The 17,969-nt window shown below is 43.9% G+C and overlaps 1 protein-coding gene and 1 long non-coding RNA gene across 2 annotated transcripts in view; one reads left to right on the top strand and one right to left on the bottom strand.

The window, feature by feature from the left end:
* LRRC75A (leucine rich repeat containing 75A) overlaps positions 1-17,969 on the bottom strand; it is a 192,159-nt gene that overhangs the window by 12,503 nt on the left and 161,687 nt on the right. The window lies entirely within an intron of this gene.
* On the top strand, positions 4,701-16,568 carry LOC311532392. The gene is made up of 7 exons (XR_014714375.1): positions 4,701-5,025; positions 5,928-5,968; positions 7,284-7,493; positions 8,238-8,297; positions 10,660-10,758; positions 10,854-11,035; positions 15,841-16,568. It is a non-coding gene; the product is annotated as an uncharacterized lncRNA (long non-coding RNA).

The following is a 17,969-nucleotide window of genomic DNA, read 5'->3' on the forward strand; positions in this document are numbered from 1 at the left end:
CCCAAAATTCATGATAAATTGGAGAGCGTTCAAAGAAAGCCATAAGAACCAGGAAAGGATTAGAGAACATGCCTTGTAGTGATAGGCTCAGGGAGCTTCATGTATTTAGTTTAATAAAGAGAAGATTAAATGGTGACTTAATCAAAGTAGCTACACAGGGAACCAATAGTTGATAGTGGACTCTTCACTCTAGCAGACCACAGGTACCCAGTGGCGTCCCGCCTATTTAGGCAACGCACACACGGCATTGCTCCAAAATTTACAAAAAAAAGTGGATCCTGGGGGCTGGATCCAGGCCGCGGGATGATTCCATCCACTCCCAAACGTGTAGAACAAAAGGGTGCTCTCCGCACAGCCTGACCTGGGATACATTGCACGTGCGGGGTCATGGCACACGGAGGATGCCGTTTGGTGGGATGTCACTAAAAAAGGTTGGCCTAACCCTGCTTAGCTGAGGAGATGGCCTGGCTGAATGTTGCCGACCTCCAAATCTAACCGTGTCAGTTCAGTGAAATTCAGGGGCACGCAGGTAGCCTACATAACTCGTCTCCCACCCACTCCACCTACTCAATCCTGCTGGGTCAAGAAGTTCAGGCAGCTGCTTTCAAATGGCCCTGGGGCATTTATCACAAAGGCTTCCCCTTGCCTCTGAAGTCTCTCTCTAAGACATCCTGCAGCTCTTTCTGAATCTCTCGGACTGGGAACAGAGCAGCACGTCTGTAGAATGAGGGGAAAAGATGAAACTCAGGCTGTCTTTAAATTCCATTTAAATATGTGGGTTTTTGACATGATTTGTGAAAGTGCGGTTGGGGGATGTGGGGGGAGCTCAACTTAAATAAGGGGAAGCTGGGATGGGGAGAGGTGTTTGTCTTCACAGCAGACTCTCAATACATCAAGTTTCCTTTAAAACTGGAGGTAGCAACCACTTGGGTTGAATCTGACCAGTAATTCTGGGCTCTGGGAACGGGCTAAGAACTAAATTCAGATGCTTTTCAAAAGGCTCATCTTGCAGAGGAAGTGAGCCACACCTGACAGATGAGGAAGCATTGGGCTGCCTAGCGAGGAGCAGGAGGGCGGAAGGGGAAACATCATTTTGCAGTAGCAGCTGTGAACAGTATGGATAGAGAGAAGGTTAGAGTAAGACACAGCACTTCAATAGTCACTGAGAGCAAACTGGAGGTTAAAGGCCTGTCTCCTCTACACAGATAACCATGTTAAACTTGTTTTTCCCTTCTGTGCATGGACAGAATAAATATTAACTGTGTTGGTTACCTAAGTTAAAGCATTGTTCCCTAACAGAGTTATTAATTCTGTCCACAGAGACATGTTTACAACATGGTTATTTCTGTAGTGTAGCAGGATGGATTTGATTTAAATCACTAGTCAGGAAGACTCTATTTAATCATGGTTTTCTACATAAAAGTGCATTTTTGTTGGTTGTTATAACCTTAATACATATTTTTCACAACTCAGAGATAGATGTAGGTTTCATTTTTAGAAGGTACACATTATACATTTTTAAACTGATTTATTTTGAAAACTTTTCAGGTTAGTTTTACAGCTATATCAGAAAATGAATGTTTGTTTGGTTAGTTCATTTACCAAAGGTAATTGAAGCAGATAGTTCATCTCCCAATGACTTCACAAATATCTCTAATTCAACAGGTTAATCATTAATATTTGGAGGATTTTCTTGCCATGATGAATTAGGAGGAGAACATCACCAGACAGACATTTAAATTGTTTTATTTAACTAAAACAATGTTAAGTATTCTGGATTTTTTTCTTCAACAGCAAACATGTAATATTTTAACAAAATAAGCATATGTCCTTCGCTTCTCACATTTAGCTCCAGACTTCTCCTTGTCCAGGTCTATTCCACCCTTTGAAACTTTGCACTTTTAGAGAGAGGTAAGGGGTTGACGCTGTGTACACAAAATTGCAGAGGGACAACAGAGTTGAGGTCTGTCATTTCTCACCTCTATATAGATAGATATTTATTTAAAAACATTTTTGCTGTTAACAAGCATGTTACCTCTGGAGACACACATCCACAGTTTGAGAACTGCAAAACTAAGCATCTCTGATGGTATCTTCTAGACTGAGCACTGAGTCCCAGTGGGTAGAAAGAAAGATTAACCTAAATAATCTATACAGAAGCCCCTGGAACCCCATAAGATTGGGTCCCTAATCCATGAACTATTGGAACTCATTTACAAAACTTTCCTTAAACATGACATGAATATATTGTTTCATACTATAGAATTTATAATCTCTATTCCCTGATGAAATATCTAAAGATAAGTTTTTTTCCTCAAAAAGCATTTTATAAAAAAAATCAGATTTAAATTGATTTTTTTTTTTTAAAAAAATGTTTTTTTCTCATTGATTTTTATCCACCCTGGTAGGCAGGACCTTACGGCTGAATAGAGGAAAGGGGCAAATAGGCTAGAAGTGACACCAATATCTATTGGTGGGGAAAGGTTGGGGGAATCCAGTGGTCAGCACATTAAGTCTCCCTTTTGGACTCATCAGGGCTCTCTGTGGGCATCTCATTGCAATGTAGACATACCAAAATTGAGCAGGTTTCCAGGGGGTACTTATGGCTCATTTCACTGCAGTGCAAGAGGCAAACATTCCTTGGCCCACAAATTGCTTAGGGCCTTGGCTTCCCCGGGACCTAATTATCATGTACTGTACCAGACCCCCGCCCCATCTATTTTCAGATGAGTCGGTCTTATAGACCTGGTTTATGGAAGCAACAAAACCAAAATTTGTTGCTGTCGTCTTCCCAGCTTCCCTGCTTTTCCTCTCAATTCTGAGGAGTCCCCAGGAACTTAAAGCAGGGTCTGTTTCATTCAGATGGGAGTGGCATGACTCTGCATCCCGATGTCTTGGCCAATATTCTCAAACGAGTATTGATTCTGGAGGCCTAACTTGCTGAGCTGCCACCTTCCGAATGCCAGGACCCCTTCAGGTGTTTCCCCCCAGTTGAGGCCCCCATAAATCACTAGTCACCGCTGGAAAATCTTAATCACGGCTTCTGCCTCCAGCTCTACTGCTAGTTCACTGTGTGACCTTGGGCACGCTCATTTCCCCGCCTGCAAATTGGAGGTAAGACGGCGCCTCTATCCTTTCAGGGCAATAATTCATGCTGGAGAGCGCTTTGCAACCCTCCGCTGAACGGTTCTACACCGTGATCGCCTTTCTGGTTTGCCATTGCTCTATTCTGACTGGAAACAAAGTTTGCTCAAGAACCCCCTGACTGCAGACGTCTCCCACGCACCGCGGATTGGAAGTTGAAAGGGAGAGCGGAGTAGAGGGCTTGCCGGGTTGGAGCTGAGGGACCTGTTAACAAGTTGGCCTAATCAAACAAACCAGTTATTTCCACATCCTCTCTCAAACATGGCCCTCCCTCCAGTTTTTCCAAAGGAAGGCAGAATACCCTCACTCTGCACTTCAGAAGAAGACCTTAAACAGACTCCTTCATTTGGCTGATACTAGAATAATTGATGTAGTTACCGCTGGGTAAAGTGAGGCACAGAGAAGTCATGAACAACCACCTCAGTCTCAACTCAAATGTAGTACCAAAGAAATGAGGGGTGGGGCTGGGTGTGTAGCCAGCATTGTTGGCTCTTGCCAACAGAGGGACCCTAACAACAAAGGCTCCACTTGACTATAAACTCAGATTTCTCTGCAGATGACTGGAGTGAATTTTGCATCCCTTTCATATTAAAGCAGTCCAATGGAAAAACTGGCAATGGATCAGCTGGCTACATAAGGAGTCTTATTATATTCCATTCCCCGTCCCTGCTTCACGTCACATAGCTTCTGCATTTTACAGCAGCCCCAGCCTAATAGAGCTGGGGATTGGGTTCTGCCCATTGTAGACATTGCACCAGATGCAGAGCTCAACAAGTCTGGATGTAGGGGATTAGCTGGGGCCTACCTAGCGGCTGTAAACCAAATCTGCAACACTTTGCACGGCTCTACACTTGTATAATCTTTGAATGCACACTGAGATTTCTGGGTTAAGAAACAGCATCTTTCTGTAGCCTCCCTTTGGTAATCCAGCCGAAAGACAAGCACAGCAGGAGAGGGGAGTTTGATACAGCAGGGTGCTTAAGCCCTTGTACTTGTTTTCAGGCATACTAGCAGCAGGAGACCTGTGTTCTGAATAAAAGAAACTTACCTAATGTAATATGATGTCTGATGTAACAGCCTCGTCAATAGCCCTACTTTTTGCTAGGTATTTTTACCATGTGCTACAGAGACTTGTACTTCACTAGTAAACAGACTTCCAGCCCTTAAAGGTTCAAAAATACAGTTTAGGCCCATTCTCCCATAATAGACAAATAGGGTTTGAAGCATTTTACAAATTGTAGAGCTTTTAAGTGGACAACTTCTTATATGCACCGGCCTGGGATCAAAGGTCACTGCAGGAGGTTGGGTCAATAGGGTCAGACTAAAAGAAGCTGCTGTTTAAATTCGGTTTCCATGGATAAGATTATTCCTGGGTGCTGTTTAGCAGTGGGCGAGCCAAACAATTTCTACAAGCAGGCTTAATGAAGTATGCTTTTCTGATGGCTGAGGTCAAGAATGCAGTAAGCACCATTTAACATCTGAGCCACAAGAGAGGGAGGAAAGTGTGCACGGGACACACTGCTAAAGCATAGATGTTTCTGAATACGTGCCTACCACAGAGAGGAGACGGTATTAATGCCCATACCCCCATCTGCCTACTGCTAACAGGTCAGGTAGAATGCAGCTATCTTCTCCAAACAACCTACACGTGAGTCCTTTGCTTTGAAGTGAGATGTTCTCAGACTTTCAGCACTGACCGCCACCGTCTGCGTTTGGGAGACCACCTGGTAACAGGAGACGGAGCCTCTCACCTTTGAGCCGCCCGTGCAACTCCAGCGCAGGCTGGCAGTTATTGCTGTTGGGTATCTGTGGACTTGCTGAAGCTGGCGCTTGCCATCCAGTTCCTAATGAACAGGCATCCACATCACTATAGCTACCAAGGTAACTGGAAGCCTCCCCTTTGGCGGTCTCAGCGGGGCCTGCAGGAGAATGGGTTGCCCTCTCAACCCTCACTGCGGGTCTCTCTAGGTCAGGTTGGTGGGGCAGCCTTGCACTCACGTTGCCTTTGCTGTACCCATTCTGTAGAGAAATAGATTTCATTCTCAGGGACGTTAATCTTTCACCAGCATTAAATCTGTGGGCATAAAAATAAGTGTGTGTGTCTATGTATGTATGTAACAAACTAATTAGAAACACACGTGAACTAGGACACTTTAGATATTGATCCAAATTCTCCTCAAGTTAGGTGAGGGGTTGGATCCAAGGCTCCTCTTCTGTGCCAGTAGAAAGATGGGTTTTGAGCCCAAATCTGAATCTAAGGTAGGTCTACACAGAAACTAGACACCCGCGACTGGCCTGTGCCAGCCAACTTGGGCTTAGGCTAGAGCCTGGGCTCCAGGACCCTGGGAAATGGGAGCGTCCCAGTGCTCAGGCTCCAGCCCGAGCCTGGAAGTCTACACCACAATGGAACAGCCCCACGAGCCTGGGCCGCTCGCAAATTATTCTTTGCTGTGTAGACATACTCGAAGTTGCTTGAGCCCAAAAGGGTTTAGAGCCAAGGTGCCAGTTTGGATGCCATCACTAACAGCATTTTACAATGTATCGTGTTCCTTGGCTCACTACTTAAAACCAAAATGAAAAAGACCTTAAAGCCTTTGAAATCTTTCTTGATGTTCTGGTTAAAGTAACTTCAAAGGTATTTAGTTGGACTGGGGAGCTGAGAGCTGAGTGTAGCAATCCGAGTGAAAAGGTCTAGCTAGCCGGAGGAGAACTGGAGTGATGAGTTGTGTTTTGTTTTTAAATATATCAATAGTTTTCTAATCTTATTTTCTCTTTTACATTAGATCTTCATGGAGATGTTTTAGCACAAGAGTGATCATGCAAAGTAAGTGCTATTACTAAATGACTGTGTGTTAAGCTTCAGTAAGTACATTTGAATAATGTACCAGTGGCTAGAGATTTTAATGAGACAATGTGACTTTTTGGGACCCCTTTTACACACACACACACACACGTACGTCCCTTGCACAGTGACTGTTCATGGTTTTACAGTTTAGCAGATACCTCAGACAAACACTTCCACAGTCATTTAACAAGTACCACACACTAATCCAATTCAACGCATATGTGGGCAGAATGACAGATATGAATTTGGTGTGGCACTTTCTACTATTAATTATTCAGCAAGGCTTGGGAATGAAACTGTTAACAAACCAGTGCACTCTCATAAATGATAATCACCTTCCCCTATTAGGAAAAGCTTTCTGACTGTAAGGAAAGGATAGTTTAGGTAAGCACTCGAACAGGTTACCTAGGGAGGTTGTGGAATCTCTGTCACTGGTGGTTTTTAAGAATGGGTTAGACAAACAGCTGGCAGGGATGGTCTAGGTATACTTCGTCGTGTCTCAGCATGGGGCAGATGTAACCTCAAGGTCCCCTCCAGCCCTACATCTGTGAGTCCCCGTTTTTCCTGTGCAAGGAAGGGGGTTACTAGTTAACTGTGTGTCTATTAGGATGTTGGAAAATTACAATGGAAGCCACCTCTCCCACACCAACTGTCCCACAACAGTAGTTTTCAATCTTTTTGTCCTTTGCGTACACCTAACAAATGGAGATGCAGACCTGTTTGGAAATCTTAAACCTAGTCTGTGGCCCCCCCCAGGGGTCTGTAGACCACTGGTTGAAAGCTAAAGGTCCTACAGTTTTGTGAAATAGCATTTCGGACAGTTGCGGTCAACAGCCTGTTCAGTGACTTACTGTAATGAGGCCAGACCATGTTTGTAGGTAATCTTACAGAACTGTGCAATCTTTGCCTAGCTGCCTCTATACAGGGTTACCTTGTATTTGATTCCTGTGCTTTTCTACTTTGTGAGAACATCAGTCGCACTGTGGATGAGTGACTTTACCTGCACCCCCATTTGTAAAGATTGCTAAAATGAGTCGACTGAGGTTAACTTCTATTTTATCCAAAATGGCTCAGTCTACTGCGTGAAGCTAGACTAATGGCAGATAAGCTCCTGTGGAACTTCTAAATTCTGCAGGGCCTATGTTCCTATTTACACAACCCCCTAATTTTACAGTGGTTTCTAGTGTCCTCTCCAAGACCTTTGTAAAATCTGAACTGTCCTGTAATACCTACCACGGAGAGAGTGCTCTCTTCAGTGGCAGCTTTCATCCAAGAAATTCTTATTGCTTTACAGATGTACAAAGTAGCAGTATGGAACACTTTAGAAGCAGAGACGATTGTTCCGGTATGATGCAGTGCTTAAAGTGGGAAAAGGAAACAATGGGCCCAGTTCCGTGAAGTTCTAGACACCTTCAACTCCAGTTGACTTCGTCGGGAGTTCAGAGACTTGCAAGACCTGGCCTGACTGGGACAGTTAACAGGAAGGACTGGGAGGAAGTGAGAGGTAAGTAGGGTGAGCTCTGGTAAGGCCTTGAAGGGTGAGCGGCCTGTGACTTTGATCTAGCAGAAAGCAACTTCATGGCAGCCTCTTATCAGCAGTACAGACTCTGCTTGAGGCAATCACCTTAGACCAGTCATTTTTACTTCGAGAGCAGGTATGGTTTCTGCCAAGAAAATATCAAAGGAGAGAGAAGAGAAACTGTCCTACTCTCTTCCCTGGAGGATTTTCCTCCTCCCTTGAGGGCAGTAGTGATTGTATTATATAGAAATCACATTCTTGAGGGCAAAAAGCCTATTCCTACAATACAATCTCTCAAACCACTAGGGCAGACTGATCCAAGCTCTTGTGGTGTTGGATTTCTCAGCACTCTGCAGCCACCTTTTTTCAGAACTTGCCCATCTGGAAAAGTCCTACAGAATGCAGTGAACATAATGTTTGAGTGCGTGTTTGGAACCATCCAGTAGAACTGAATATAGAATTATATCCCTGCTATAGAATTTTATAGGATGTTCCTAAATATCTACAAAAATATTTTATTACATAAAAAGTCCATGTCATTTCACAGAGAATGTCTGTAGTACACTCTTGGTTTCATCTTTATTAAATTCTAGAGGCCTCTTCCACAGGGGCAGACAGACCTCTGTCAAGTGCAGAGGGGATAGCAGTGGCCGCATGATTTGAAATATACATTCACAAGTGTAGGTATAGGATTGCACATAAATGTAAAACCCTTCTTAATTTCTTCAGCACCGCTGGTGTTTGAGGCTGCACAGTGTGAAACAGAATGGTGATTTTGACAAAATCCAGGTAAGAACATTTTGTGATCTGCTTAAATGCCATAAAAATATTGATATTTAAGCTGAAAGGAAACTCAAACAAGGGAGTCCCTTTTGGATTTAATTCAGGGCATTTATCTGAAGCAAAAAGGTTGATGATGTCAGATTCTTTAAACTGCTATTGAAACTTGTTTTGGAGGGTAGCTGGGGAGGCACATCTCTCTCATTAGTGGCATCCCATAAAGCCCCTGACAGAACTGCACAAGCTAATGAGTTACCAACACAGGAGATCGCTTCCCTGCTTTAGGGATATAGCACCTTTGGTCACAAATAGCAAGTTGTTTCAATAGCCAGAGTTACAGCATTATTGAAGCTTAATGTACAAATGTTGGTGTTTTTAGAAGGGCAACCAAAAGCAAGGGTTGGATTCTTGCACTGGTCTTCTAAGGAGGAAAGTGGGTATTTCCCGACCAAAATGCCAGTCTGGGAATCTCTTGGAAGGTGAAGGTACCAGCATTAACACTGGGCACTGAGAACGTCTTAGACACCAATGAAAGTGACAAAAGAATTGGCACTTGGTCATTTACTGTCCTTAGCAGTAGGAGGCGCTTCTCAGATCACCTCTGCAAGGTCTACACTCCGGAGCCAAAGGAGGGAAGTCACACACTGCTATACTAGAATCGATACTCTGCAAGTGGGAGGAGGATTATAAACATTTACAACAACTGTATTTACTGTTCTTTTACAAGTAACCACAAACACAGTTCAACTCGGCATCCTAGAGGAAGGAATCAGGCCAAAACTTACCTCTATTGTTTCCTCCTTTGAGCTGAATAGCACTATGTAAAAATAAGGAACAGTAGAGCAAAGGTGGGTAGGCTGTTCCCATATTCTCCCCCCTTAGGCATGAGCTAAGGGACACCCAATGATCTTGAAAGATAACACAAGATGTTTTTTACACAAGCTTCAATTAACCAAACAGTCACAAGATATAGTGGGGACCATGAGCTCTGGGAGAACCAAAAAAGGATGAAGCATTTCTGTTACTGATTAGATGATCAACAGTGACATTAGCATACAAAAAAAGTAAGAAGCTTTACAATATGCAAGAAACCCTGTATTGGACAGTCCTCTAAGTCTAAGACACCTAGTAATGGTCAGAGACCAGCTCCTGGATGAGATGGTCTCCTGGTCTGACTCAATGTGGCAGTTCCTAGGTACTAAGTTTGTCAAGCAGTATTGCTTCCTTCCTTTTCTCCCAGGTGAAGGGGGATATTTTCTGCAGCTGCTTCAAAGTTCTGGCAGCAGACAGAGTCAGCCCCGGCCACAAGTATGTTTGCAGTTCAAAGCAACAGCGCAGGGGCTGTATTTTCCTTTGTAGGTTCAAAACTTGATTTTTTCAAGGGGCTCAAGATTTTGCTTGGTGCTAAGCCACCCCATTCTGCGTGTTTAAATCCAGAAATCACGTAGGAATCCAACAGAAAGTCCTGAGCCAGAACTGCAGCTCACCCCCGAACTCTGGGGCCATTTGGGTCTAGCATAAAACATTTCAGCTTGAGTTCATCGCTCTTGCTGAAAACTATTTTTTAAAAAAGTTTATTCTGTGCTCTGGAATTTGTATTCCATTGTGAGCATTCAAAGGCCTGATTTAGCTCCTTGTTTACTGCCACAGAATGCTTGAGGGGATTATTAACCAGTGTACATTTAAGCCTTTGTAAAAACCAAGTCTTTACATATGAACAGCCTGGAAAGATCTCTCCCCTTTCTTCAGAGAGCCTTTGGAAAAGATGGGGTTTATATACGTACCTATAAGTGCTTTGAGCTTCCCAATACACACATTCCTAAGGTTTTACTCATAAGAGGGAACATACCTATGGGGATTAATTATGTTTGGTCTCCTCGTGTTCATGCGCCTTTGCAAGTCTGCTAAGGTTTGTAGTTTCCACTTTATGAAGTCTAGAAATGCTCCCCCCATTGTTAACCCCCTTTACTATTTAAATCAGAGGAAGGCAGAGCTAGCCCTCTTCACAGGAGGCATCTCGGTGAGAAAGAGTGATGTAATGACTAGTGTATGTGCAGAAGGACTGAGGTTGCGGGAGGGGAGGGATTCATCAGTTCTGGGTTTTCATCCAGTTTTGGCCCTTCTATACTGTGTGAGCCTGAAGTCATTTCAAGCCTTTGTAACCTCAACTGACCCATCTATAAAATGCAGGACATGATGATAGTCCTGGAGTCTTAGGAATTCTAGGTTAGTCAGTTAGTACCCTCTCTTCAAAGAGTGCTCAGATTCCCAAGAATCATCTTCACCACAAGATGCTACCAGCCTACATACATCAAGGATCCCTGTGCTTTCCATACTTTCAATGTTTTGTCTCCTTTTCTTCCAATTCCAGGTAATCATGGACTGGATGAATGAAAGGGACATATTGTTAGTCTCTGCCATAATTCTAGCATGTGAATTAGAATTTGAAAGCAAGGTTATCAATAATAAGGTAGTGTTCAACAAATATTTCTGTTCTGTAGTTGGGGGAAAACAGATGATATTGTTTCATCAGATGGTGATGATAATACTCTTTCCCTTCCACAGACATTTTAAAATCAGCAGGTCCAGATAACTTGCATCCAAAAGTTCTAAAAGAGCTGGATGAGGAGCTGACGGTACTGTTAATGTTTATTCTTAATGCGTCTTAAAGCACCAGGGAAGATCCTGGATTCCAACACAGTGGAGCAGCTGATACGCGACTCCAATTAAGAAAGAGTTAAAGGAAGGTAGTGTATTTATTTCAAATCAACATGGATTTGTGGAAAATAGATCCTGTCACACTAATGTCATTTTTTTAAAAATGAGATTACAAGTTTGGTTGTTATTGAAGTCTATTACATCAACACTATTACCTTTAAGTCTTTTGACTTAGTACCACATAACTGTTTGATTAAAAAAACCTAGAACGATATAAAATTAACATGGTACACATTCAATGGATTAAAAACTAGTTAACTGATAGGTCTCAATATGTAATTGTAAATGGAGAATGGTCATTGAGTGGGTGTATTTCCAGTTGGGTTCAGCAGGGATCATTTCTTGGCCCTATAGTTGATAAAAAATATTATATGACCTGGAAGAAAAACAATCTTATCACTGATAAAGTTTTGCAGATGATGCAAAAAGTGGGGGAGGGTTAAATAATGAAGAGTACAGGTCATGGATTCAGAGCAATTTGGATCACTTGGTAAACTGGGCACAAGCAAACGATACATATTAAGAATGGCTAAACGTAGGCCATACTTACAGAACTGGGGACTCTGTCCTGGGAAACAGCGACTCTGGAAAAGACTTGGGGGTTGTTGTGGATACCCAGCTGAACAGTGTAATGCTGTGAAGTATAAATGGGAATCTCAAGTAGGAGGAGAGAGGTTATTTTACCTCTGTATTTTGGACAGATACGACAACAGTGTGTCCTGTATTCCACCGTTCAAGAAGGTTGTTGATACATTGGAGAGGGTTCAAAGAGCCACAAGAATGGTTAAAGTATAAGAAAACATGCCTTATAGTGATTAGGCTATAAGTATGTAGATGGGAACAAATATTTAAATAATGGGTTCATCAGGCTAGCAGAGAGGTTTAACATGACCCAATGGCTGGAAGTTGAAGCTAGAGAAATTCAGAGTGGAAACAAAGTATACATTTTTGAGGGTAACTAAATATTGGAACAATCTACTAAGGGTTGTAGTGGATTCTCCATCACTGAACATTTTAAAATCAAAACTGGATATTTTTCTAGAAGATCTGCTCTAGGAATTACTTTGGAGAAGATCTCTGGCCTGTGTTATACAGGAGGTCAGAGTAGATGATCTTAGTGGTCCCTTCTGGCTTTGGAATCCCTGCTAACAGTCCTTTTGGTTGCAGGACAGCAAATTGAAGCATAGTCTCCCTACCCACCCCCTGTAAATAAACATCTATTGTCGTGAATGTCTTCCATCTTTCAATTACTGTGTGTTTGGCACATTTTAAAGAAAATGGAACTTCTGTGGCACCTGCAGATACTAAACAAGTAATTGCAAGCACCGATGAAACCAAAAGAATGAATGGGAGAGAGGAAAAAGAATTCACCATCCAACAGCCAACCTTTTCATCCAATCTTAAAACTAATTAGGTTGTTTGCCCCTCCCCAACTCCAACTCCCTGCGTAAATGCTGTGGTTTGAATAGGAAAAAACTGGTGAATCCGATCTTATCAGCACAACCCTGCTGGCCCGAAGAATGAAACAAAGCCCATAAGATGATTCACTGGAACATGGTTACAAAAAATATACTGGTTTGCTACCAGTATGTTAAAAATCATATTAACTGAAAAATAGGTGTATGAGAAGGTGAAAGACAAGGGGATGAGTGGGACAGAGTTCAGGAGAATAGATGAGGATAGAAAAAGCCATGGGGCCTGCAGGAGTGACAGTGTTTATAGAAAATGATTCTGGAGAATTGAAAAATGCAAAATATAACCACCAAATACATCTGACAACAGACAATAAACAGGCCCTCAGCATGCCTATGATGTCTACAGCCCGAGGGGGTTGCGTGTTAAGGGAATAAAGTCTAGGCAGCATTGTGCTTGGCCATAAATACTCAGCAAATAATGAATCTCAGCATTGCTTTTTGGAGTCCAAAGGTTTTTTTTTAAAAAAAATATTACATTGTCTATTGGCCACATGGGCAATTAGCTCCCAAACCAATAGTTCAAAAACAGGAGGGGAATTTCCTTGACTCAGACTTAAAGGTTTGTAGATGGTGACAAGTATTTAAATAATGGGCTCATCAGGCTAGCGGAGAGAGGTATAACATGACCCAATGGCTGGAAGTTTAAAGGTGCCCCTGGGCCTTGTTACACTCCCCTTGCACCTGCTAAAAAGAGAAAAGAAACGCTGACTATTCTGCTCCAGTTTGAGAGAGACATTGAGACATTGATAGTTACAATGAATGTTTAGAGCATATAGTGTTGCAGTACCTGATGACATACTAAAGCACAAAGAAAGTACCAAGTAAGCACAGCTGGGTCCATCTAGTCCAGTATCCTGTTTCTGAGAGGGGCCGGTGCCCGCTGCCTTAGAATAAGGTGGAAAAACCCCTGCAGTACGGGATTACAGACTAACCTGATCACAGGGAAAGTTTCTTCCTAACGATTAGTGGCAGTTGCAGTAGGAAGGCGATGGGGAGCTCCCCACACCAAGCACCAAGAGACGAAGCAGATGGCCACGGATACTAGATCAGATCAAACTACAGCGAGCAGGGTTGAAACAAGGAGGTGCTCTTGGAAAAGCCCGGAGACTTGCCAGCAATTAAAGGAGTGAAACTGCAGGTGACTTGCACAAGTCACTTCGGGTCTGTCAACACGGCAAAGAAACCCCCCCACACACCAAGTCTCAGAGCCAGGGTCACCTCACTTTGTCTCATGGGGCTCAGGCTGCAAGGCTAAAAATAGCAGTGCAGGTGTTCCAATTTGGGATAGAGCCCAGGCTCTGGCCCAAGTAGGAATGTCTACTTTGCTATTTTTAGCCCAGCAGACCAAGAACCACGAGCCCGAGACAGTTGACCGGGCCTCTGGGAGTTGGCACAGCATGTTTTCCTCTGCAGCTTAGGCATACTCTTCCCTTCTGTGCTTCAGTTTACCCAACTGTAGAGTGGGGCTTATACCCACTTTACAAGCATTTTGAAGTAATTAAAGATAGGAAATTTCATTTCAAATTGCAATGAAGAGGTGGTGTTAACTAGTACAACCCATCCTCATAGCCTGCAAGCAATGAGGGGAGTAACCCCAGCCAACCACAGGACTCTAGGAAATCTGATGTGGGGGAAGGGAGTGGGGGAGCCTGACAGTCTTAGGAATGGCTTGGAAGGCCACCACCCTGGATTGGCCCAGCATTAGGGCCTGTTCCAATGCCCATTTAAGTCAACAGAAGGTCATCTAGTCCAACCCCCTGCTCGAAGCAGGACCAATTCCCAGTTAAATCATCCCAGCCAGGGCCTGACCTTAAAAACCTCTAAGGAAGGAGATTCTACCTCCTCCCTAGGTAACGCATTCCAGTGTTTCACCACCCTCTTAGTGAAAAAGTTTTTCCTAATATCCAATCTAAACCTCCCCCACTGCAACTTGAGACCATTACTCCTCGTTCTGTCATCTGCTACCATTGAGAACAGTCTAGAGCCATCCTCTTTGGAACCCCCTTTCAGGTAGTTGAAAGCAGCTATCAAATCCCCCCTCATTCTTCTCTTCTGCAGGCTAAACAATCCCAGCTCCCTCAGCCTCTCCTCAGAACTCATGTGTTCTAGACCCCTAATCATTTTTGTTGCCCTTCGCTGGACTCTCTACAATTTATCCACATCCTTCTTGAAGTGTGGGGCCCAAAACTGGACACAGTACTCCAGATGAGGCCTCACCAATGTCGAATAGAGGGGAACGATCATGTCCCTCGATCTGCTCGCTATGCCCCTACTTATACATCCCAAAATGCCATTGGCCTTCTTGGCAACAAGGGCACACTGCTGACTCATATCCAGCTTCTCGTCCACTGTCACCCCTAGGTCCTTTTCCGCAGAACTGCTGCCTAACTATTCGGTCCCTAGTCTGTAGCTGTGCATTGAATTCTTCCGTCCTAAGTGCAGGACCCTGCACTTATCCTTATTGAACCTCATCAGATTTCTTTTGGCCCAATCCTCCAATTTGTCTAGGTCCTTCTGTATCCTATCCCTCTCCTCCAGCGTATCTACCACTCCTCCCAGTTTAGTATCATCCGCAAATTTGCTGAGAGTGCAATCCACACCATCCTCCAGATCATTTATGAAGATATTGAACAAAACCGGCCCCAGGACCGACCCTTGGGGCACTCCACTTGATACCGGCTGCAAACTAGACATGGAGCCATTGATCACTACCCGTTGAGCCTGACAATCTAGCCAGCTTTCTACCCACCTTATAGTGCATTCATCCAGCCCATACTTCCTTAACTTGCTGACAAGAATACTGTGGGAGACCGTGTCAAAAGCTTTGCTAAAGTCAAGAAACAATACATCCACTGCTTTCCCTTCATCCACAGAACCAGTAATCTCATCATAAAAGGCGATTAGATTAGTCAGGCATGACCTTCCCTTGGTGAATCCATGCTGGCTGTTCCTGATCACCTTCCTCTCATGCAAGTGCTTCAGGATTGATTCTTTGAGGACCTGCTCCATGATTTTTCCAGAGACTGAGGTGAGGCTGACTGGCCTGTAGTTCCCAGGATCATCCTCCTTCTCTTTTTAAAGATTGGCACTACATTAGCCTTTTTCCAGTCATCCGGGACTTCCCCGGTTCACCACGAGTTTTCAAAGATAAGTTTGAAAAGTTTTCAAACTGTTTATTTTATTGGAACACAGATCACGTTTGGGAAAGTTTAAGCAGGCAGCTGCCCCGTTCCCTCCTGTTCCGACGACAGCCAGAGGCTGAGACAGCAGTTGGCATTGCTCTAGGTAGTTTGGGAATACGTTTTCTAGAGGGTCCGGTTATGGCGCCAGATCTGATGTCGTCCTCTGTTTTTTTTCAGGGCTTTGCCTATCTCAGTCTTCGGCTGGAAAACAAAATGCCAGCAACCCTCCAGCCCCAACTCCTCCTACTGCAGGGAGAAGGTCTAACTAATCAAAATAGGTCATGAAGCCTCATGAGATATTTAATCTGGATATGGATCGCCAGGTAGAAGAACCTGCTGCCATTTCAAACAGAGTCCCTCAAGTCAGATTGTCACGTGATGCTCCTTAGCTCCCTCCAGCTGTACACCATCCACCCAAACTTGGAGACACACGAGCAATGCAGCCTGGGTATGTCCACTCTGAGTGTACTGAGGAAGCAGCTATAAAAATAAGATACAGAAGCCAGCCTTGCAGGAGCAGCTTCAGCCTAAACAGGGTTTTCATAGGCGAGTTTCTCACAAGTGCTTTTCCCTGTGGAATGGAACAGAAACCAATAGGGATTTTTTTGAGTTCTACAGGCACTAAGGGCCAGATTTTTAAAGGAATTCAGGCACCTAACTCCCTTAGGCATTGCCTACTAGATGGGTCAAACTGTATCTAGTATGTTGCAAAGAAGCAGGAGTTAGAGCTAGATTTGTCAAGGTATTTAGGCATATTTTCATTTACTTCCCTTTATATTTACTATAAAAAAGTAAAAAAAGTATCAGTGACAGGCCTCTATAATTTGTGCAAGTGTTTCAAGAATGCTTGACATTGAAGGGTAAGGGGTGTGCAAGGAGCCAGTGAGTGACATTTCAATTGTAATAAAACTTTCAATGCCTCACAACCTCCCTGACTGCTTTTTATGACCCTGGGAACACTGCAGTGGAGAGAGAGCCTGTCCTGATGGGGGAGTGGGAATGGCGCGAGGGGGGGGGGGGGGGGAAGAGAGAGACTCCTAAATGTCTTGCTGTTCATACAGCACAGGACAGGGCTTTGCCCCAAATCCAGACAAAATGGTTTGCTCAGCATCTCTTAGTTAATGTTTCCATTCCAAAGGGGGGGGATGTCATTTATCTGCACGGCCCCCTGCAGCACTCCAAACTCTGGCTGTCGCAAGGGAGTGAAGAACAAGCCTTGGATTTGACCAGCATGCTACCTGTCCACAAAGTAATTTTTTATTATTTTTATTAACCACTGTCCCTGGGAAAAGCTGATCAGTGAAACGCAGCCCCCCATTTCCATGGCTCAAAATCAAAACATTAAAAGCCCTCAGAGTGGGCAGCAAAGAGCAGCTTGTTTAACTGCACAAATAAAACTCACTCATCTTCCAGCATTTTCCAAAACTGTGTCAAGGAGATTTCAACACAGTGTCTAGCTCTCCCCAAATGTACCAAAACCGATGGACAGTTAGAGAAGAAACCTCGTGCCAAAGTGGAAAGAAGCAATCTTGGCATAGCAGTGACCCACCCTGTTGTCATTTAAAGTGAACTCTCCGAGCTTGTCTGCCTCTCATAGCTTGTGATGTTCCTGCATCCCCTGCCAGAGTAGCCTTGAAAACCTCACTGGATTTTTCCCTGCCCAGATGTTTACGCTCCTTGATTTCCGTATCATCTCAATCCCAAAATAAAGTCCTGCCATTTCGGACAAAGCAAGGCCTTGTTATCAGGGTCATCTCAAAATGATTGGTTATGAAGCTGATCTTAAAAAGAAGCGAACTCTTCCCCCTCCAGCTGCCCAATCCCAAGGATTTTGCCTGGAGTTTCTGTCACTCAATTCAGCTTTTATGTAGAAAGAGGCTGTGCTGTAAGCCTTGATCTGGTGGGGATTTTACAGGAGGATGTGATATGATAGGGGACAGCACAAAAATCTCTTTAAGGTGACAAGCCTCTGTCATGCGAACAAGATTTAACAAGTAAGTAGAGCCCAGGGACTGCTCAGCTTTAGGACGACACATTTATTTCACGAAGGAACCGGGATTGTCCTTCCAGAAGTGCTGTCCTATTTGTAATGGGGGAAAAAGAGCCAAAGGTTTCTCGGCTGCTGGCAGGCGGCTGGGCTGGTGTCATGATTGGAATCTCCCACACTTAGCCAAGAAGCTGCTAGTGAATAATCCTCCTCCCCTACTCCTGGCAGCAGTGCAACCACAAAATGGCCTTGTTGGCTGGCAGGAATAAAATCTACTCTTTAGTGGAGAAGGGTGAAACAATGTGATTCGGATAACACT

The sequence above is a fragment of the Lepidochelys olivacea genome (genome assembly GCF_965140295.1).
Source record: "Lepidochelys olivacea isolate rLepOli2 genome assembly, chromosome: 17".
Taxonomy (NCBI): Eukaryota; Metazoa; Chordata; order Testudines; family Cheloniidae; genus Lepidochelys; species Lepidochelys olivacea.